Below are 23,525 nucleotides of genomic sequence, written 5' to 3'. Positions count from 1 at the left end.
TTTCATATTGACATTAGTTGTCTCATCATTTCACGATGTTTCAACCGATGTATCATACCGAGGGAAGAAGAGCCACCGAGCTTCAATGTGTGCTATCTTCTTGATGAAGAGCAATGGCTTCGTGCTGATGATGCTAGACAACACAACCCATAGCCAAAAGCTATGGCACCCCGTTGATCTTTCAACTAACGGAAAGGTAGTGGCTACTTCCTACCTTTTCTTAAAATAAGCATAAAAGCTTGTTATGTGGGAAGTAGAAGAGTGAATAAAAGCTTCGAGCTTCGACACTTCCGGGAGAGTCAAGTCCTCCCATTTTCTCATTTTGGAAGTCAAGTCTTCCAACTTGGAAGTAAAGTCTTCCAAGTCGCGTGTGTTCCAAGCTTGGGAGTAAAGTCTCCCAAGTCAAGCTCAATCACTTGAAAGGAGGTTAAAGTCCTCCTAATGCTTCAAAAATTTGGAATTAACGGACTCTCTTATTTAGCCATGTGGGGCCCTAATTCCACGAACCTCCGTCAATTCTTTCGCCCTACTATGAGAGAAACAATAGAGTTGTGATCAGAAACTTGATGAGTACCGGTTGGCCCGAGCCCAGGTTGACCAATAAAGGTGGGGTAACCATTCCCTTACCTTTGGTACACCCACCTTAACCCTATACTTGGAATTAATGGTTTATATTTGGAATTGACGATCATACTTGGAATTGGCGAAAAATATTTGTTTTGGGGGCATGGAGGTGAAAGAGGGATAGTCAACGTGGGTTGATGAGGTGAGCATTCTTTTTGGGAGGCATATTCTTTACAAGATGTATTATTTCATGATTAGTGCTGATGTGTACGATCTTCATGGCCCTTGTTCATTTCGGGGTGCATTTTACATATTTTGAGTACACTTTGAGCTTGTTTGAGTAGGTTGATACTAGATTGAGATTGATTTGTTTGATGAGTTTATGGCTATCCCGTGAATCCTACATATTTGGTCAAGGTCAAGGAGGTCAAGTTCGAGTTTATATAGATTTTATGCTTATTGATTGGTGATTGATGACCTTCTCGTAAATGGAGTTGACTTTGACCGGGGGCATGATTGGTTCGGGTAGACTTAGGCTTGAATTATGTTCATGATTTTGTTTGAGGATTGAAGATGTGAAGCTATGATATTGAAGAGATTAATTGGATCTTGAGTTAGTCTTTTGATTAATAGAAAAAGAGGATGATTGTGCTTGGTCCTAGCAAGTGTAAGTTTTGGAGAACACTCTAGCCATCAAGTGCTTATTTATGAAAAGTATCACTTTGAGCCAAAACATTTTGCGCTTTGGCATTGTTCACTTGTTCGTTCTCTATCTCCAAAGCTTGTTTTGTGATTGTTTGCTTGAGGACAAGCAAAGTTTAAATGTAGTGTAACGACCCGACCAAAACCGTTATTGACGGCGCCGTTAACTTAGGTCCCGTTGCGTGGTCGTAGTCCCTATATGAGACTCGTTGTAAAGTATAAATGAAATAACTTGCGACATAATATAAGTTGAAAATCACAGTTGCTATAAATAGCGTAAGTATGTATGCTTTAAAGTTTAATCCAAAAGTGCTATCACTAGCGTATGCATGTATGCTTGACCTCAAGCAAGAAATCAAAGTGTACGGAAGCATGTATCAAGTAGCCGAGTATGAACCTGAGAAACATATAGAAAACTGTCAACGAAAAACGTTGGTGAAATCATAGATGTATTTGTAAACGTTGTTTTTGAACCACAAGATTTAGTATTCCCATAGTTGATTATCAAAATCGTTGCATTCCAAAAGTATTGTTCGCGAGCACCCAATTATCAAGACTTAACGTTTCCTTCCATAGAACCCCATCACAATAGTATTAGAACATACACTGTTTCTCGAAAATATATTTCATCCGTAGACGGTAGCGAACCTTCCGAAATGAGGGTTTGTCAAACCCGTATGGCCACACAATATAAGTTCTCGCTTACACCCTGCAAGTGTAACTAATGATAATCGAATTGAGGATTTTTGTTCTAACTCGCTGTGGAATGTTTGTTTTCCTTGTACTTGTGTTCAAAGTATAAAAGTAAGTAGTACAAAATGTAACAAAGTATATGTTTCTCAGCCCACAATTTAAAAGTATAAAAAGTTGTTGAAAAGGTGGGACTATGATCTCACCTTTGATTGCAAGAGTAAATAAGTACTTCAACAAGTAATGTGCGCAAAGGACAACGCTAGCCTCGACCTAAACAAATAGGTTGTATCAATTAACTAGTTACGACACAAGGTCGGGCGAAATGTGTTCAATTAGTCCTATGGCTCGTTATGACTCGAATAGTATAGCATGTGAATCACGTTGTCAAGTTTCATGCAAGAATCAAGTATAAAAGAAGATTAGAACGATTGCATAAACGTTTGGTTAAGTTTGACTAAAATTCAAACTTGGTCAAAGTCAACGAAAAAGTCAACACGTTCGGGTCGGGTCCCAAACTATTTTTCTAAGCTTAGAAGTCATATATGAGCATGTTGGCCAAGTTACATGTTAATCGAAGGTGCGTAGCATAGTTGGAATTAAACAAAAAAGTGCAAAGTTGGTCAGCCCCTGAACAAGGCAAATGTCGCGCCGCGACATATGGTGGCCGCGCCGCGACAATGGGCGTGGCCTGGTGCCTGGTCAGTTTCAAAAGTTCAAGTCTTGATCCAAAATTCAATTTAGCACAAAATGCAAACCGTAAACACTTAGAATACGCATCTTATATCATTGGAAAGCTCTTTTGACAAGGAATACAATTAACTACCTTTCACAAGCAAAAACATCAATTACAATAACCGAAAACTCGTCAATTGATCAAGAAAGGTTTATTTTCAAAGTTTCAAGTTCGTAAAACGTATTTTATGATTCGGGAATCCAATTTACACATACGATATGCCGTTTCGAAGGTAATTAAGCATACATTGCATCTAAACACTTACTAATAACATTTCATGGAATTCGAAACATCAAAAGCTCGTTTTAAGTCTATCAAACCCTAACCAAAATCCACAAAAATCAATATTCATGTTTTTGAAGTTTTCTTAATCAACCTACGCATCAAAACGAAGCTAGTGATACTAGTAACACAATTAAAACATGAACTTTAACAATCAAACAACATTTAATCTTCCAAAATGCAAGATTAAGCAAACCCATTTCAAATGTTCAAACTAGTGACTCAAAACAACAAATCGAGCAAACAAATCATATTTTCATGTTATACACGAGCCATAGACACTAACTAACACAATTTCAAGTCAAAAACACGAATTTATAGAAATCTAGAGTTTTTAGAAAGTTACCCAAACTTGATGAAATTGGTATCAAAATGTAGAGGATGAAGAGAGGATCACGAAAATGTAATTTGTTTTGAAGTTTGCTTCCAATCCCGAATTTAGATGATGATTTTATGAAGTTGGGGTTTGTGTTCAAAAATGGGAAGTAGAGAGAAAGGGAAGGATGAAGGTGGGTGGTGATAATGAATGGATGAGATGGGGTTTGACTAGTTGACCTAGTCACTAGTTAGGCCCCTTTGCAACTTTGGTCCCTCGAGTTTCAAAGCGGGTGCGGGAATTAACCAAACGAATATTTTTAAAGACGTTCGAGTAAACGGGTGACGTTATAATTAAATAACGAGGATATTATGAACGTTAGTTAACGAAAGATACAAATTTAAATAACGAAGGATATTATTTATAAAAAGACGGTGTTAAAATAAATTAAACGGAAAAACGCGGGATGTTACATTATCCACACCTCAAAAGAAATTTTGTCCCGAAATTTAGTTGGAAGTAGTAGTTGTTGAATCTTCCTCGAGATCTTGCGTTGTCGGTTCTACGAATAAGTGAAGGTACTCCCTCGGGTATTTCAACGAACTTCGACAGTCGCGATTTTACGTTGGTTTAAAGTTTGGTTCCACGATTTATAGTTTCAACCGGTCCTCCTTGGAAGTGAGGATTATCGTTGATAGTAAGTTCATCGAAGAGGATAACAAGTTCTTGTCTCGCAAGACACGCCTTTAAGTTTGATACGTAGAATTTAGGATGAACGGAGACTCGAATGAGTTGAAAAATCTAAACGGCTAGTAACGGGTCCAAACGCCCCAGGATTTTAAAAGGACTAAAAATATCGCGGATTTAGCTATCTACGTTTCCCGAAACGGATTACACCTTTTCAAGGTGCGACTTTAACGTTACGCAGTTACCCACTTGGAATTCGAGAGGTTCACGTCTAACATCGGCATAGTTCTTTTGGCGACTACGATCCGCCTTGAGCCTTTCTTGGAATTGAAAAATTTTCCGGTTGTTTCATGAATGATTTCGGGTCCGGTGGTTCGCTTGTCACCTACTTCGGTTCAACAATTTAAGAAAACGACGATTACGGCTATACGGGTCCTCGAAAGTGTGACGTTAAGACTTGAATGATAACCATCGTTGTAAGAGAATTTGGTTAAAGGCAAAAACTTTTCTCAAGTAAATTTGAAGTTGATAACACAAATTCGTATTACGGTTTCCAAGGTTTGAATCGTATGTTTGCTCGGTCCGTCGGGTTGTGGTTGATGTGCGGTACTCATGTCTAAACGTGGTCCCGAAGCTTTTTGTAAGGCACTCCGAAATCTAGAAGTGAAATGAGAATCTCGATCCGAAACGAGGTACATTTCTTTAAGGTATATTTGAAAAAGTTTGTTAGGACGTGAAAACGTTTGTTGGAACAAGTTTCTGTTTCTCAAGAATTTCGCGCCGCGGAAGATTTATCGGTTTCCGAAAATGTTCGATAGGACTATTCACCCTCGAGGCGAATACTAGTATAGTGTGAAGAGTCTCTCTCTCCATTGAGAATTTAGATAAAATATTTCCTTAAACGGAAGTATGAGTGTAAGGCGAGAGAAGTTTTCGCCTCGATGTGAGCATACCAAGCATTTTGTAGTTCGTCTATAAAAACTATAAGAAAACGAGATAGTACACACGTGTAACATATGTTTGAAGTCAAAAGAATTTGTCATTCATTCGGAAGCATCAATATGGTTCGACAATAATCGAAGATGTGTCCCGGGTATGGTTGTTATCAGTATTCTCGGAGTTTTCGGATGTTCAAACAAGAAAAATAAAGTCATGTACATGGCACATGGTGGTGATTAGGTTGATCGAGTCCAACCACCATCATGTGTCATTAGAACTTTGGTTTGAATTACCGTAATATAACCACGTTGATCGAGTGTCGTTATATTACGCTAACTCATACCTCCATTCCCACATCACTCCATAGATTCGAGTTCGTGTAACCGTGAAGATCTAAAATGAACAAAATGTAACGATGTCTCAAACGTGACTCGTATTAAATCGAAAGAATTTCTGCAACTCTAAGGAAGCGTTCCCCGAGAGAAGTGTATAAATGATTATTCACGTCAATGCGGTTCGAGTCAGACAAAAATGTACTTAGGTATGAAAAGAGTAACGAGTCATGATAACGAGTAGTACGCAACCGTAGTGATAAATAGTGATGACGATACTCATCTAGAGTAGTGGTGGTAACTTTACAACACTTGTGGATAGTAAGCTGAGACGGGGTGGATAACAACCAAGGAGTCAGAATTCCCGAACTAGAGTGACTAACGAAGTCGTGGTCATCCGTACGCGTATAAACCTTGAATTCACGTGTGTTACCAAAAAGTGGCAGAATGCGGATTCGTATGATGAAAACTTGGTACCATTAAGAAGTTTGCCTAAAAACGATTCAAGTATAATGCACAAGTAGTCAAGTAAGCGCTATCTATAGCAAATGTATGTCAGAATGCAATGGCTAACTATCCGGTTGTAGTCTAGATTCACTAATGCGTCCTAACGACTCTGTCAGATACACTAATGCACATCCTAGATCCCTACAACCAACGCTCTGATACCACTTGTAACGACCCGACCAAAACCGTTATTGACGGCGCCGTTAACTTAAGTCCCGTTGCGTGGTCGTAGTCCCTATATGAGACTCGTTTGACCAAAATTATATCGCATTCATTTGAAACGTACAAGACTTACAAAGTTTAGTTTACAAACAATTCGACAACAAGTTAAGATTACAAAAATTGTAAAGTATAAATGAAATAACTTGCGACATAATATAAGTTGAAAATCACAGTTGCTATAAATAGCGTAAGTATGTATGCTTTAAAGTTTAATCCAAAAGTGCTATCACTAGCGTATGCATGTATGCTTGACCTCAAGCAAGAAATCAAAGTGTGCGGAAGCATGTATCAAGTAGCCGAGTATGAACATGAGAAACATATAGAAAATTGTCAACGAAAAACGTTGGTGAAATCATAGATGTATTTGTAAACGTTGTTTTTGAACCACAAGATTTAGTATTCCCATAGTTGATTATCAAAATCGTTGCATTCCAAAAGTATTGTTCGCGAGCACCCAATTATCAAGACTTAACGTTTCCTTCCATAGAACCCCATCACAATAGTGTTAGAACATACGCTGTTTCTCGAAAATATATTTCATCCGTAGACGGTAGCGAACCGTCCGAAATGAGGGTTTGTCAAACCCGTATGGCCTCACAATATAAGTTCTCGCTTACACCCTGCAAGTGTAACTAATGATAATCGAATTGAGGATTTTTGTTCTAACTCGCTGTGGAATGTTTGTTTTCCTTGTACTTGTGTTCAAAGTATAAAAGTAAGTAGTACAAAATGTAACAAAGTATATGTTTCTCAGCCCACAATTTAAAAGTATAAAAAGTTGTTGAAAAGGTGGGACTATGATCTCACCTTTGATTGCAAGAGTAAATAAGTACTTCAACAAGTAATGTGCGCAAAGGACAACGCTAGCCTCGACCTAAACAAATAAGTTGTATCAATTAACTAGTTACGACACAAGGTCGGGCGAAATGTGTTCAATTAGTCCTATGGCTCGTTATGACTCGAATAGTATAGCATGTGAATCACGTTGTCAAGTTTCATGCAAGAATCAAGTATAAAAGAAGATTAGAACGATTGCATAAACGTTTGGTTAAGTTTGACTAAAATTCAAACTTGGTCAAAGTCAACGAAAAAGTCAACACGTTCGGGTCGGGTCCCAAACTATTTTTCTAAGCTTAGAAGTCATATATGAGCATGTTGGCCAAGTTACATGTTAATCGGAGGTGCGTAGCATAGTTGGAATTAAACGAAAAAGTGCAAAGTTGGTCAGCCCCTGAACAAGGCAAATGTCGCGCCGCGACATATGGTGGCCGCGCCGCGACAATGGGCGTGGCCTGGTGCCTGGTCAGTTTCAAAAGTTCAAGTCTTGATCCAAAATTCAATTTAGCACAAAATGCAAACCGTAAACACTTAGAATACGCATCTTATATCATTGGAAAGCTCTTTTGACAAGGAATACAATTAACTACCTTTCACAAGCAAAAACATCAATTACAATAACCGAAAACTCATCAATTGATCAAGAAAGGTTTATTTTCAAAGTTTCAAGTTCGTAAAACGTATTTTATGATTCGGGAATCCAATTTACACATACGATATGCCGTTTCGAAGGTAATTAAGCATACATTGCATCTAAACACTTACTAATAACATTTCATGGCATTCGAAACATCAAAAGCTCGTTTTAAGTCTATCAAACCCTAACCAAAATCCACAAAAATCAATATTCATGTTTTTGAAGTTTTCTTAATCAACCTACGCATCAAAACGAAGCTAGTGATACTAGTAACACAATTAAAACATGAACTTTAACAATCAAACAACATTTAATCTTCCAAAATGCAAGATTAAGCAAACCCATTTCAAATGTTCAAACTAGTGACTCAAAACAACAAATCGAGCAAACAAATCATATTTTCATGTTATACACGAGCCATAGACACTAACTAACACAATTTCAAGTTAAAAACACGAATTTATAGAAATCTAGAGTTTTTAGAAAGTTACCCAAACTTGATGAAATTGGTATCAAAATGTAGAGGATGAAGAGAGGATCACGAAAATGTAATTTGTTTTGAAGTTTGCTTCCAATCCCGAATTTAGATGATGATTTTATGAAGTTGGGGTTTGTGTTCAAAAATGGGAAGTAGAGAGAAAGGGAAGGATGAAGGTGGGTGGTGATAATGAATGGATGAGATGGGGTTTGACTAGTTGACCTAGTCACTAGTTAGGCCCCTTTGCAACTTTGGTCCCTCGAGTTTCAAAGCGGGTGCGGGAATTAACCAAACGAATATTTTTAAAGACGTTCGAGTAAACGGGTGACGTTATAATTAAATAACGAGGATATTATGAACGTTAGTTAATGAAAGATACAAATTTAAATAACGAAGGATATTATTTAAAAAAAAAGACGGTGTTAAAATAAATTAAACGGAAAAACGCGGGATGTTACATGTAGGGGGTTTGATATCGCTCAATTTATATATGTTTATCTCGCGATATTGATGTTATGCGAGGCGTATATGAAATAGTGTATATTTTACTAGGAAAAACTATTAAATACGATACAATTTTACACAAGATATTTATTTATTTATACAGTAGTGTAGTTTTTAGTAAGTCTGGTTCGTTCCACAGGGAAATCTTTAAACAAAGCTTAACGCTATATTAGTTTTAATTTATAAAAATACATATATATATATATATATATATATATATATATATATATATATATTAGCAATATTATTATTATAAAGGGGGGGTTTTTACCGTTTAATGACCGGTTTGTCGATTTTTAAAACTTTAGTCGCAGTTAAAACCTAATGTAAAATATTAAATAAATAAAAGACTTAATTTAAAGCGTAAAGTAAATAACGATAATGAAATTGCGAATAAAAGTGCGATAAAATAAAATTACGATAATTAAAAAGTGCGATAATTAAAAGTACAATTAAATACAATGACAATAAATAAAAATGTGATAATTAGAAGTGCAATTAAATATGAAAATAAAGGAATTATGCTTATTTAAACTTCCGTAATCATGATGTTTGACGCGTTGATTTTAGTTTTATGCCCATGGATTAATTGTTCTTTGTCCTGGATTATTCAATTTGTCCGTCTGGTTTTTGTCCATAACAGTTCATCAGTCATAAATATAAAGTGCGAGTATCCTCGTCAAATTATCCTTATACCCGAAGTCAAATATTCCAACTAATTGGGGACTTAAACTGTAACAAGGTCTTAATACTTTGTTTAATAATTACACCAGGATATCGACTGCGTGTAACCCAAGGTTTTAATACTTTGTTATCAATTATGCCAAGTGTCCTTGAACATAATTTCACCCCTGTTTTAATAATTCTAGTGACTATTAATCCATTCCCGTGTCCAGTTAAATGAACGATTATTCGTACATATAAATATCCCGCCCATCGTGTCCGATCGAGTGTATATGGTTATTTATAGGTACGTCCAATTTTAAATCTTTATATTAAAATTAACAAACTATCATTTAGTTAAACAAATATAAAGCCCATTAATAGCCCATAGTCTAATTTCCACAAGTGTCGTTCTTTTGTCTAAACCCCAATTATGGTACAAAGCCCAATTACCCAATTTTAATATTTTTAGCCCAACATCATGATTACTTCGGCTTAAATAAGCATAATAATAACTTAGTTACGAGACATTAATTTAAAAAGGAGAACATAACTTACATTGATTATTTACCGCGTAGTGTTACACGGACAGAATTTTGACTTCAAAACCCGTAAAATAACCTTTACATTACCCAAACTAATATAAAACTAACCTATACATATATATATATATATATATATATATATATATATATATATATATATATATATATATATATATATATATATATATATATATATATATATTATTACAGAGGGATTATTATTTATTTTTGGTGCGTAGAACTCGGACAGAATTCGTTGCATTTATAGGACATTTCTGAAACAGACTGCTCCGCGAGTGCGGAGGTTTAAGCCTTCACAGCTCCGCGAGTGCGGAGGTCAGGAATCCAGCTCACCAATTTTTGGCCATTTGTTTGTCGACGTTTTATTTAAATATATATATAATATAAATAATTTATATAATTATTTAAATATTATATTATATTCTGGTGCATAGTTGACTTGTAATTTTTAGTCCGTTGCGTCGAGCGTTGAGAGTTGACTTTGGTCCCGGTTTTGGATTTTCGAACGTCCTTTCGTATAATTTAATATCTTGTACTTTGCGTTCCGCAACTCGTACTCTTGTCATTTTTAGACCTTTCTTACCAATAAATTGAACCACTTGGATTGTATCTTGTACATTTGAGCTTTTTGGACGTTTGCGTCTTCAAATCTTCATTTTCGCCTTTTGTCTTCGCACTTATTTATTTAAACAAATATTACTTGAAAATAGAACAATTGCAACTGAAAACTTTACATATTGGAAGGATATTGCTACTAAATATATGTTCATTTTGTAGTGACCCGAACTTTTCCATGTTTATATATATTAATTGAGATTGATATTTACATGATTAAATGTTTCCAACATGTTAAGCAATCAAACTTGTTAAGACTTGATTAATTGAAATATGTTTCATATAGACAATTGACCACCCAAGTTGACTGGTGATTCACGAACGTTAAAACTTGTAAAAACTATATGATGACATATATATGGATATATATATAGTTAACATGATACTATGATAAGTAAACATATCATTAAGTATATTAACAATGAACTACATATGTAAAAACAAGACTACTAACTTAATGATTTTTAAACGAGACATATATGTAACGATTATCGTTGTAAAGACATTTAATGTATATATATCATATTAAGAGATATTCATACATGATAATATCATGATAATATAATAATTTAAAATCTCATTTGATGTTATAAACATTGGGTTAACAACATTTAACAAGATCGTTAACCTAAAGGTTTCAAAACAACACTTACATGTAACGACTAACGATGACTTAACGACTCAGTTAAAATGTATATACATGTAGTGTTTTAATATGTATTTATACACTTTTGAAAGACTTCAATACACTTATCAAAATACTTCAACTTAACAAAAATGCTTACAATTACATCCTCGTTCAGTTTCATCAACAATTCTACTCGTATGCACCCGTATTTGTACTCGTACAATACACAGCTTTTAGATGTATGTACTATTGGTATATACACTCCAATGATCAGCTCTTAGCAGCCCATGTGAGTCACCTAACACATGTGGGAACCATCATTTGGCAACTAGCATGAAATATCTCATAAAATTACAAAAATATGAGTAATCATTCATGACTTATTTACATGAAAACAAAATTACATATCCTTTATATCTAATCCATACACCAACGACCAAAAACACCTACAAACACTTTCATTCTTCAATTTTCTTCATCTAATTGATCTCTCTCAAGTTCTATCTTCAAGTTCTAAGTGTTCTTCATAAATTCTACAAGTTCTAGTTACATAAAATCAAGAATACTTTCAAGTTTGCTAGCTCACTTCCAATCTTGTAAGGTGATCATCCAACCTCAAGAAATCTTTGTTTCTTACAGTAGGTTATCATTCTAATACAAGGTAATAATCATATTCAAACTTTGGTTCAATTTCTATAACTATAACAATCTTATTTCAAGTGATGATCTTACTTGAACTTGTTTTCGTGTCATGATTCTGCTTCAAGAACTTCGAGCCATCCAAGGATCCGTTGAAGCTAGATCCATTTTTCTATTTTCCAGTAGGTTTATCCAAGGAACTTAAGATAGTAATGATGTTCATAACATCATTCAATTCATACATATAAAGCTATCTTATTCGAAGGTTTAAACTTGTAATCACTAGAACATAGTTTAGTTAATTCTAAACTTGTTCGCAAACAAAAGTTAATCCTTCTAACTTGACTTTTAAAATCAACTAAACACATGTTCTATATCTATATGATATGCTAACTTAATGATTTAAAACCTGGAAACACGAAAAACACCGTAAAACCGGATTTACGCCGTCGTAGTAACACCGCGGGCTGTTTTGGGTTAGTTAATTAAAAACTATGATAAACTTTGATTTAAAAGTTGTTATTCTGAGAAAATGATTTTTATTTTGAACATGAAACTATATCCAAAAATTATGGTTAAACTCAAAGTGGAAGTATGTTTTCTAAAATGGTCATCTAGACGTCGTTCTTTCGACTGAAATGACTACCTTTACAAAAACGACTTGTAACTTATTTTTCCGACTATAAACCTATACTTTTTCTGTTTAGATTCATATAATAGAGTTCAATATGAAACCATAGCAATTTGATTCACTCAAAACGGATTTAAAATGAAGAAGTTATGGGTAAAACAAGATTGGATAATTTTTCTCATTTTAGCTACGTGAAAATTGGTAACAAATCTATTCCAACCATAACTTAATCAACTTGTATTGTATATTATGTAATCTTGAGATACCATAGACACGTATACAATGTTTCGACCTATCATGTCGACACATCTATATATATTTCGGAACAACCATAGACACTCTATATGTGAATGTTGGAGTTAGCTATACAGGGTTGAGGTTGATTCCAAAATATATATAGTTTGAGTTGTGATCAATACTGAGATACGTATACACTGGGTCGTGGATTGATTCAAGATAATATTTATCGATTTATTTCTGTACATCTAACTGTGGACAACTAGTTGTAGGTTACTAACGAGGACAGCTGACTTAATAAATTTAAAACATCAAAATATATTAAAAGTGTTGTAAATATATTTTGAACATACTTTGATATATATGTATATATTGTTATAGGTTCGTGAATCAACAGTGGCCAAGTCTTACTTCCCGACGAAGTAAAAATCTGTGAAAGTGAGTTATAGTCCCACTTTTAAAATCTAATATTTTTGGGATGAAAATACATGCAGGTTTTATAAATGATTTACAAAATAGACACAAGTACGTGAAACTACATTCTATGGTTGAATTATCGAAATCGAATATGCCCCTTTTTATTAAGTCTGGTAATCTAAGAATTAGGGAACAGACACCCTAATTGACGCGAATCCTAAAGATAGATCTATTGGGTCTAACAAACCCCATCCAAAGTACCGGATGCTTTAGTACTTCGAAATTTATATCATATCCGAAGGGTGTCCCGGAATGATGGGGATATTCTTATATATGCATCTTGTTAATGTCGGTTACCAGGTGTTCACCATATGAATGACTTTTATCTCTATGTATGGGATGTGTATTGAAATATGAAATCTTGTGGTCTATTATTATGATTTGATATATATATAGGTTAAACCTATAACTCACCAACATTTTTGTTGATGTTTTAAGCATGTTTATTCTCAGGTGATTATTAAGAGCTTCCGCTGTCGCATACTTAAATAAGGACGAGATTTGGAGTCCATGCTTGTATGATATTGTGTAAAAACTGCATTCAAGAAACTTATTTTGTTGTAACATATTTGTATTGTAAACCATTATGTAATGGTCGTGTGTAAACAGGATATTTTAAATTATCATTATTTGATAATCTACGTAAAGCTTTTTAAACCTTTATTGATGAAATAAAGGTTATGGTTTGTTTTAAAATGAATGCAGTCTTTGAAAAACGTCTCATATAGAGGTCAAAACCTCGCAACGAAATCAATTAATATGGAACGTTTTTAATCAATAAGAACGGGAAATTTCAGTTGGTATCCGAGCGTTGGTCTTAGAGAACCAGAATTTTGCATTAGTGTGTCTTATCGAGTTTGTTAGGATGCATTAGTGAGTCTGGACTTCGACCGTGTTTACTTGAAAAATGATTGCTTAACAAATTTTGTTGGAAACTATATATTTTTAACATGTGAATATTATGTGATATATTAATCTCTTAACGCGTTTGATATTATGTGATAGATGTCTACCTCTAGAACAAGTCCCATTGACTCACCTAATAATAATGAAGAGTCAAATGTAAATTGGAATGATTCGTGGACTGATTCACAAGTTCCCGAAGAGGAACCGGAAGAAGAGTCGGAACCGGAAGAAGAATCGGAACCGGAAGAAGAATCGAAACCGGATGAAGAAATAGAACCGGTGGGGGAAATAATAAAACGGTTAAGTAAAAGAAAATCCTCAACCAACCGACCAAGGTTAATTATGGTCAATGGTGTTTCCGCCAAGGAAGCAAAATATTGGGAGGATTACCAATTCTCCGATGAATCGGATTCCGACGAGAATTCCGATGATGTTATAGAAATTACCCCAACTGAATTTAAAAAGGCAAAAGAAAATAATAAGGGAAAGGGCATAAAAATAGAGAAATCTAATTCCAACCCCAATGAACTTTATATGTATCGTCAACCCCCGAAGTCCTTAAGTTGTAACAATGACCCGGGAACCTCTAAACCACCAGGTTTTTCTAAACCAATGTGGAAAATTACGGCTCGTATTAGGGGAACATCATATATCCCTAGAAACTTGGCAAAACGAACCAAAACCGAAGAATAAGAAACAAGCGAGTCGGAATAAGATAGTTGTATTCGTGTGGTGTAATATATGTAATATAGTGTGCTTATGCTTTATGATATATGTAAAAATTGCTTGTATTAATAAGTATTTTTTTTATGAATCTAACTCTTGTCTATTTTACAGTATAAAAACACAAAATGGATAGACAACCCAATATTTTAAGAGACCTACCCGGAGACATGATTGATGAAATCTTGTCTAGAGTCGGTCAGAATTCTTCGACACAACTATTTAAGGCGAGATCAGTTTGTAAGACATTCGAAGAACGTTCCAAGAATGCCTTGGTTTATAAAAGGCTTTCGTTTGAAAGATGGGGGATATCACATTGGGAAATCCATAAGTTACGATGTGTTTACTTTGACGCATATATTGCGGGGAACCCAAATGCTATTTTACGCAATGGGTTAAGAAATTATTTTGACTCAATATATTCGAATATTGGACTTCGTGATTTAGAAAAAGCGGCTAACATGCAACATAAAGAAGCATGTTATGCTTACGGATTAGTAATGTTCGCTTCTCACCAAAGTGAGAACAAGAACATCGGCCTACAACTATTAAACAAAACGTTCCCACAAGTGACGGAGTCGGTAATTGGGGTAAGAAATGAGGTTTTTAGATTGTTACGGGACTGTTGGACATTACGTAACCCTCGTCCCTTTGACGACGTTACAACACGCTGTCTTATCAACAGCCATAACAGTTATGTTCCACAAGACCAAGGATGGGAAGTAGTCCTAGTAAAACCAGAATGCATGACTTGTTTCTGGACGTATGAATTACGTGTCTTTATTGCCTTTGCTGAACGACTTGTGTACTAGCTAGAATTATCTTCACAACTATCTTGTATCAAAGTTATTGTGTGCTATATTTCATGCTTTATGTAAAATAAGCGGTATTGTAAGTTTGTAAAATATTGTATAAAAGTTTGAACGCGAAATATTATTATAATCAGTTTTTCATATAGAATTGTAGTAGTTGAATTGTATATTAGCTACTAATTATGAACTTAACGGGTAGGTACTACCCGAATTTAAACTTATAAAACGCTAATATGAAGAAAAAGCTTTTATAAATGAGTTCATATTATGCTACGAAATACTATTAACTACTCTTAATATTCTGTATGATTAACTTGTTCCATTTGATAATTTTGAAGGAAATGGCACCGACTACTCGACACACCGTGAATATGAATGAAGAGGAATTCCGTACTTTTCTAGCTTCAAACATAGCCGCAGTACAGGCTGCGCTACATACCAACAATAACCTTGGATCTAGCAGTACAGGAAATCGTGTAGGATGCACCTACAAAGAATTCACTGCCTGCAAACCTTTGGAATTTGATGGAACCGAAGGACCGATCGGATTGAAACGGTGGACCGAGAAGGTCGAATCGGTGTTTGCCATAAGTAAGTGTACTGAAGAGGACAAAGTGAAGTACGCTACGCATACCTTCACAGGTTCTGCGTTAACATGGTGGAATACCTATCTAGAGTAAGTGGGACAAGACGATGCGTACGCACTACCGTGGTCAGCATTCAAGCACTTGATGAACGAGAAGTACCGTCCCAGAACTGAGGTCAATAAGCTCAAGACAGAACTTAGAGGGTTACGAACCCAAGGATTTGATATTACCACGTACGAAAGACGATTCACAGAATTGTGCCTATTGTGTCCGGGAGCATTCGAAGATGAGGAGGAGAAGATCGACGCGTTTGTGAAAGGATTACCGGAAAGAATCCAAGAAGATATAAGTTCACACGAGCCCGCCTCCATACAACAGGCATGTAGAATGGCTCACAAACTAGTGAACCAGATTGAAGAAAGAATTAAAGAACAGACTGCTGAAGAGGCCAATGTGAAGCAAGTCAAAAGAAAGTGGGAGGAAAACGGTGATAAGAATCACCAATACAACAACAACAACAGCAATTACAACAATAATCGCAACAATTATCCCAACAATCGCAACATCAATCACAACTACAACAAACGGCCCAACAACAACAATAACAACAACAACAGCAACTACAACAATCATCCCAACAACAATAATAACCGCAACAACAACAACAATCAGAAGCAGCTATGCCAAAGGTGTGAAAAGTATCACTCGGGGTTCTGTACCAAATTTTGCAACAAGTGTAAAAGAAATGGTCATAGCGCGGCGAAGTGTGAGGTCTACGGACCAGGGGTTAATAGAACGAAAGGAACAAATGGTGTCGGAATGAGTAATGGCAGAGCAAGTAGTGTCGGAGCAAGTTATGCCAATGTAGTTTGCTATAAATGTGGAAAACCGGGCCACATTATTAGAAATTGCCCGAACCAGGAGAACACGAATGGACAAGGCCGCGGAAGAGTTTTCAATATTAATGCGGCAGAGGCACAAGAAGACCCGGAGCTTGTTACGGGTACGTTTCTTATTGACAATAAATCTGCTTACGTTTTATTTGATTCGGGTGCGGATAGAAGCTATATGAGTAGAGATTTTTGTGCTAAATTAAGTTGTCCATTGACGCCTTTGGATAGTAAATTTTTACTAGAATTAGCAAATGGTAAATTAATTTCAGCAGATAATATATGTCGGAATCGAGAAATTAAACTGGTTAGCGAAACATTTAAGATTGATTTGATACCAGTAGAGTTAGGGAGTTTTGATGTGATAATCGGTATGGACTGGTTGAAAGAAGTGAAAGCAGAGATCGTTTGTTACAAAAAATGCAATTCGCATTATACGAGAAAAAGGAAAACCCTTAATGGTGTACGGAGAAAAGGGCAACACGAAGCTACATCTTATTAGTAATTTGAAGGCACAAAAACTAATAAGAAAAGGTTGCTATGCTGTTCTAGTACACGTCGAGAAAGTACAAACTAAAGAAAAGAGCATCAATGATGTTTCCGTCGTAAAAGAATTTCCCGATGTATTTCCGAAAGAATTACCGGGATTACCCCCACATCGATCCGTTGAATTTCAAATAGATCTTGTACCAGGAGCTGCACCAATAGCTCGTGCTCCTTACAGACTCGCACCCAGCGAGATGAAAGAACTGCAAAGCCAATTACAAGAAATTTTAGAGCGTGGTTTCATTCGACCAAGCACATCACCGTGGGGAGCTCCTGTTTTGTTTGTCAAGAAGAAAGATGGTACATTCAGGTTGTGTATCGACTACCGAGAGTTGAACAAACTTACCATCAAGAACTGCTACCCACTACCGAGAATCGACGACTTATTTGATCAACTACAAGGCTCGTCTGTTTATTCAAAGATTGACTTACGTTCCGGGTATCATCAAATGCAGGTGAAAGAAGATGATATTCCAAAGACTGCTTTCAGAACACGTTACGGTCATTACGAGTTTATGGTTATGCTGTTTGGTTTAACTAATGCACCAGCTGTGTTCATGGACCTTATGAACCGAGTGTGTGGACCATACCTTGATAAGTTTGTCATTGTTTTCATTGATGACATACTTATTTACTCAAAGAATGACCAAGAACACGGTGAACATTTGAGAAAGGTGTTAGAAGTATTGAGGAAGGAAGAATTGTACGCTAAGTTTTCAAAGTGTGCATTTTGGTTGGAAGAAGTTCAATTCCTCGGTCACATAGTGAACAAAGAAGGTATTAAGGTGGATCCGGCAAAGATAGAAACTGTTGAAAAGTGGGAAACCCCGAAAACTCCGAAACACATACGCCAGTTTTTAGGACTAGCTGGTTACTACAGAAGGTTCATCCAAGACTTTTCCAGAATAGCAAAACCGTTGACTGCATTAACGCATAAAGGGAAGAAATTTGAATGGAAGGATGAACAAGAGAAAGCGTTCCAGTTATTGAAGAAAAAGCTAACTACGGCACCAATATTGTCATTGCCTGAAGGGAATGATGATTTTGTGATTTATTGTGACGCATCAAAGCAAGGTCTCGGTTGTGTATTAATGCAACGAACAAAGGTGATTGCTTATGCGTCTAGACAATTGAAGATTCACGAACAAAATTATACGACGCATGATTTGGAATTAGGCGCGGTTGTTTTTGCATTAAAGACTTGGAGGCACTACTTATATGGGGTCAAAAGTATTATATATACCGACCACAAAAGTCTTCAACACATATTTAATCAGAAACAACTGAATATGAGGCAGCGTAGGTGGATTGAATTGTTGAATGATTACGACTTTGAGATTCGTTACCACCTGGGGAAGGGAAATGTGGTAGCCGATGCCTTGAGCAGGAAGGATAGAGAACCCATTCGAGTAAAATCTATGAATATAATGATTCATAATAACCTTACTACTCAAATAAAGGAGGCGCAACAAGGAGTTTTAAAAGAGGGAAATTTAAAGGATGAAATACCCAAAGGATCGGAGAAGCATCTTAATATTCGGGAAGACGGAACCCGGTATAGGGCTGAAAGGATTTGGGTACCAAAATTTGGAGATATGAGAGAAATGGTACTTAGAGAAGCTCATAAAACCAGATACTCAATACATCCTGGAACGGGGAAGATGTACAAGGATCTCAAGAAACATTTTTGGTGGCCGGGTATGAAAGCCGATGTTGCTAAATACGTAGGAGAATGTTTGACGTGTTCTAAGGTCAAAGCTGAGCATCAGAAACCATCAGGTCTACTTCAACAACCCGAAATCCCGGAATGGAAATGGGAAAACATTACCATGGATTTCATCACTAAATTGCCAAGGACTGCTAGTGGTTTTGATACTATTTGGGTAATAGTTGATCGTCCCACCAAATCAGCACACTTCCTGCCAATAAGAGAAGATGACAAGATGGAGAAGTTAGCACGACTGTATTTGAAGGAAGTCGTCTCCAGACATGGAATACCAATCTCTATTATCTCTGATAGGGATGGCAGATTTATTTCAAGATTCTGGCAGACATTACAGCAAGTATTAGGAACTCGTCTAGACATGAGTACTGCCTATCATCCACAAACTGATGGGCAGAGCGAAAGGACGATACAAACGCTTGAAGACATGCTACGAGCATGTGTTATTGATTTCGGAAACAGTTGGGATCGACATCTACCGTTAGCAGAATTTTCCTACAACAACAGCTACCATTCAAGCATTGAGATGGCGCCGTTTGAAGCACTTTATGGTAGAAAGTGCAGGTCTCCGATTTGTTGGAGTGAAGTGGGGGATAGACAGATTACGGGTCCGGAGATTATACAAGAAACTACCGAGAAGATCATCCAAATTCAACAACGGTTGAAAACCGCCCAAAGTCGACAAAAGAGCTACGCTGACATTAAAAGAAAAGATATAGAATTTGAAATTGGAGAGATGGTCATGCTTAAAGTTGCACCTTGGAAAGGCGTTGTTCGATTTGGTAAACGAGGGAAATTAAATCCAAGGTTTATTGGACCATTCAAGATTATTGATCGTGTCGGACCAGTAGCTTACCGATTTGAGTTACCTCAACAACTCGCGGCTGTACATAACACTTTCCACGTCTCGAATTTGAAGAAATATTTTGCTAAAGAAGATCTCACTATTCCGTTAGATGAAATCCAAATCAACGAAAAACTTCAATTCATCGAAGAACCCGTCGAAATAATGGATCGTGAGGTTAAAAGACTTAAGCAAAACAAGATACCAATTGTTAAGGTTCGATGGAATGCTCGTAGAGGACCCGAGTTCACCTGGGAGTGTGAAGATCAGATGAAGAAGAAATACCCGCATCTATTTCCAGAAGATTCGTCAACACCTTCAACAGCTTAAAATTTCGGGACGAAATTTATTTAACGGGTAGGTACTGTAGTGACCCGAACTTTTCCATGTTTATATATATTAATTGAGATTGATATTTACATGATTAAATGTTTCCAACATGTTAAGCAATCAAACTTGTTAAGACTTGATTAATTGAAATATGTTTCATATAGACAATTGACCACCCAAGTTGACTGGTGATTCACGAACGTTAAAACTTGTAAAAAACTATATGATGACATATATATGGATATATATATATAGTTAACATGATACTATGATAAGTAAACATATCATTAAGTATATTAACAATGAACTACATATGTAAAAACAAGACTACTAACTTAATGATTTTTAAACGAGACATATATGTAACGATTATCGTTGTAAAGACATTTAATGTATATATATCATATTAAGAGATATTCATACATGATAATATAATAATTTAAAATCTCATTTGATGTTATAAACATTGGGTTAACAACATTTAACAAGATCGTTAACCTAAAGGTTTCAAAACAACACTTACATGTAACGACTAACGATGACTTAACGACTCAGTTAAAATGTATATACATGTAGTGTTTTAATATGTATTTATACACTTTTGAAAGACTTCAATACACTTATCAAAATACTTCTACTTAACAAAAATGCTTACAATTACATCCTCGTTCAGTTTCATCAACAATTCTACTCGTATGCACCCGTATTTGTACTCGTACAATACACAGCTTTTAGATGTATGTACTATTGGTATATACACTCCAATTATCAGCTCTTAGCAGCCCATGTGAGTCACCTAACACATGTGGGAACCATCATTTGGCAACTAGCATGAAATATCTCATAAAATTACAAAAATATGAGTAATCATTCATGACTTATTTACATGAAAACAAAATTACATATCCTTTATATCTAATCCATACACCAACGACCAAAAACACCTACAAACACTTTCATTCTTCAATTTTCTTCATCTAATTGATCTCTCTCAAGTTCTATCTTCAAGTTCTAAGTGTTCTTCATAAATTCTACAAGTTCTAGTTACATAAAATCAAGAATACTTTCAAGTTTGCTAGCTCACTTCCAATCTTGTAAGGTGATCATCCAACCTCAAGAAATCTTTGTTTCTTACAGTAGGTTATCATTCTAATACAAGGTAATAATCATATTCAAACTTTGGTTCAATTTCTATAACTATAACAATCTTATTTCAAGTGATGATCTTACTTGAACTTGTTTTCGTGTCATGATTCTGCTTCAAGAACTTCGAGCCATCCAAGGATCCGTTGAAGCTAGATCCATTTTTCTATTTTACAGTAGGTTTATCCAAGGAACTTAAGGTAGTAATGATGTTCATAACATCATTCAATTCATACATATAAAGCTATCTTATTCGAAGGTTTAAACTTGTAATCACTAGAACATAGTTTAGTTAATTCTAAACTTGTTCGCAAACAAAAGTTAATCCTTCTAACTTGACTTTTAAAATCAACTAAACACATGTTCTATATCTATATGATATGCTAACTTAATGATTTAAAACCTGGAAACACGAAAAACACCGTAAAACCGGATTTACGCCGTCGTAGTAACACCGCGGGCTGTTTTGGGTTAGTTAATTAAAAACTATGATAAACTTTGATTTAAAAGTTGTTATTCTGAGAAAATGATTTTTATTATGAACATAAAACTATATCCAAAAATTATGGTTAAACTCAAAGTGGAAGTATGTTTTCTAAAATGGTCATCTAGACGTCGTTCTTTCGACTGAAATGACTACCTTTACAAAAACGACTTGTAACTTATTTTTCCGACTATAAACCTATACTTTTTCTGTTTAGATTCATATAATAGAGTTCAATATGAAACCATAGCAATTTGATTCACTCAAAACGGATTTAAAATGAAGAAGTTATGGGTAAAACAAGATTGGATAATTTTTCTCATTTTAGCTACGTGAAAATTGGTAACAAATCTATTCCAACCATAACTTAATCAACTTGTATTGTATATTATGTAATCTTGAGATACCATAGACACGTATACAATGTTTCGACCTATCATGTCGACACATCTATATATATTTCGGAACAACCATAGACACTCTATATGTGAATGTTGGAGTTAGCTATACAGGGTTGAGGTTGATTTCAAAATATATATAGTTTGAGTTGTGATCAATACTGAGATACGTATACACTGGGTCGTGGATTGATTCAAGATAATATTTATCGATTTATTTCTGTACATCTAACTGTGGACAACTAGTTGTAGGTTACTAACGAGGACAGCTGACTTAATAAATTTAAAACATCAAAATATATTAAAAGTGTTGTAAATATATTTTGAACATACTTTGATATATATGTATATATTGTTATAGGTTCGTGAATCAACAGTGGCCAAGTCTTACTTCCCGACGAAGTAAAAATCTGTGAAAGTGAGTTATAGTCCCACTTTTAAAATCTAATATTTTTGGGATGAGAATACATGCAGGTTTTATAAATGATTTACAAAATAGACACAAGTACGTGAAACTACATTCTATGGTTGAATTATCGAAATCGAATATGCCCCTTTTTATTAAGTCTGGTAATCTAAGAATTAGGGAACAGACACCCTAATTGACGCGAATCCTAAAGATAGATCTATTGGGTCTAACAAACCCCATCCAAAGTACCGGATGCTTTAGTACTTCGAAATTTATATCATATCCGAAGGGTGTCCCGGAATGATGGGGATATTCTTATATATGCATCTTGTTAATGTCGGTTACCAGGTGTTCACCATATGAATGACTTTTATCTCTATGTATGGGATGTGTATTGAAATATGAAATCTTGTGGTCTATTATTATGATTTGATATATATAGGTTAAACCTATAACTCACCAACATTTTTGTTGACGTTTTAAGCATGTTTATTCTCAGGTGATTATTAAGAGCTTCCGCTGTCGCATACTTAAATAAGGACGAGATTTGGAGTCCATGCTTGTATGATATTGTGTAAAAACTGCATTCAAGAAACTTATTTTGTTGTAACATATTTGTATTGTAAACCATTATGTAATGGTCGTGTGTAAACAGGATATTTTAAATTATCATTATTTGATAATCTACGTAAAGCTTTTTAAACCTTTATTGATGAAATAAAGGTTATGGTTTGTTTTAAAATGAATGCAGTCTTTGAAAAACGTCTCATATAGAGGTCAAAACCTCGCAACGAAATCAATTAATATGGAACGTTTTTAATCAATAAGAACGGGACATTTC

The sequence above is a fragment of the Rutidosis leptorrhynchoides genome, chromosome 1, assembly GCF_046630445.1.
Source record: "Rutidosis leptorrhynchoides isolate AG116_Rl617_1_P2 chromosome 1, CSIRO_AGI_Rlap_v1, whole genome shotgun sequence".
NCBI lineage: Eukaryota > Viridiplantae > Streptophyta > Magnoliopsida > Asterales > Asteraceae > Rutidosis > Rutidosis leptorrhynchoides.
Note: the sequence above shows the minus strand (reverse complement) of the source record.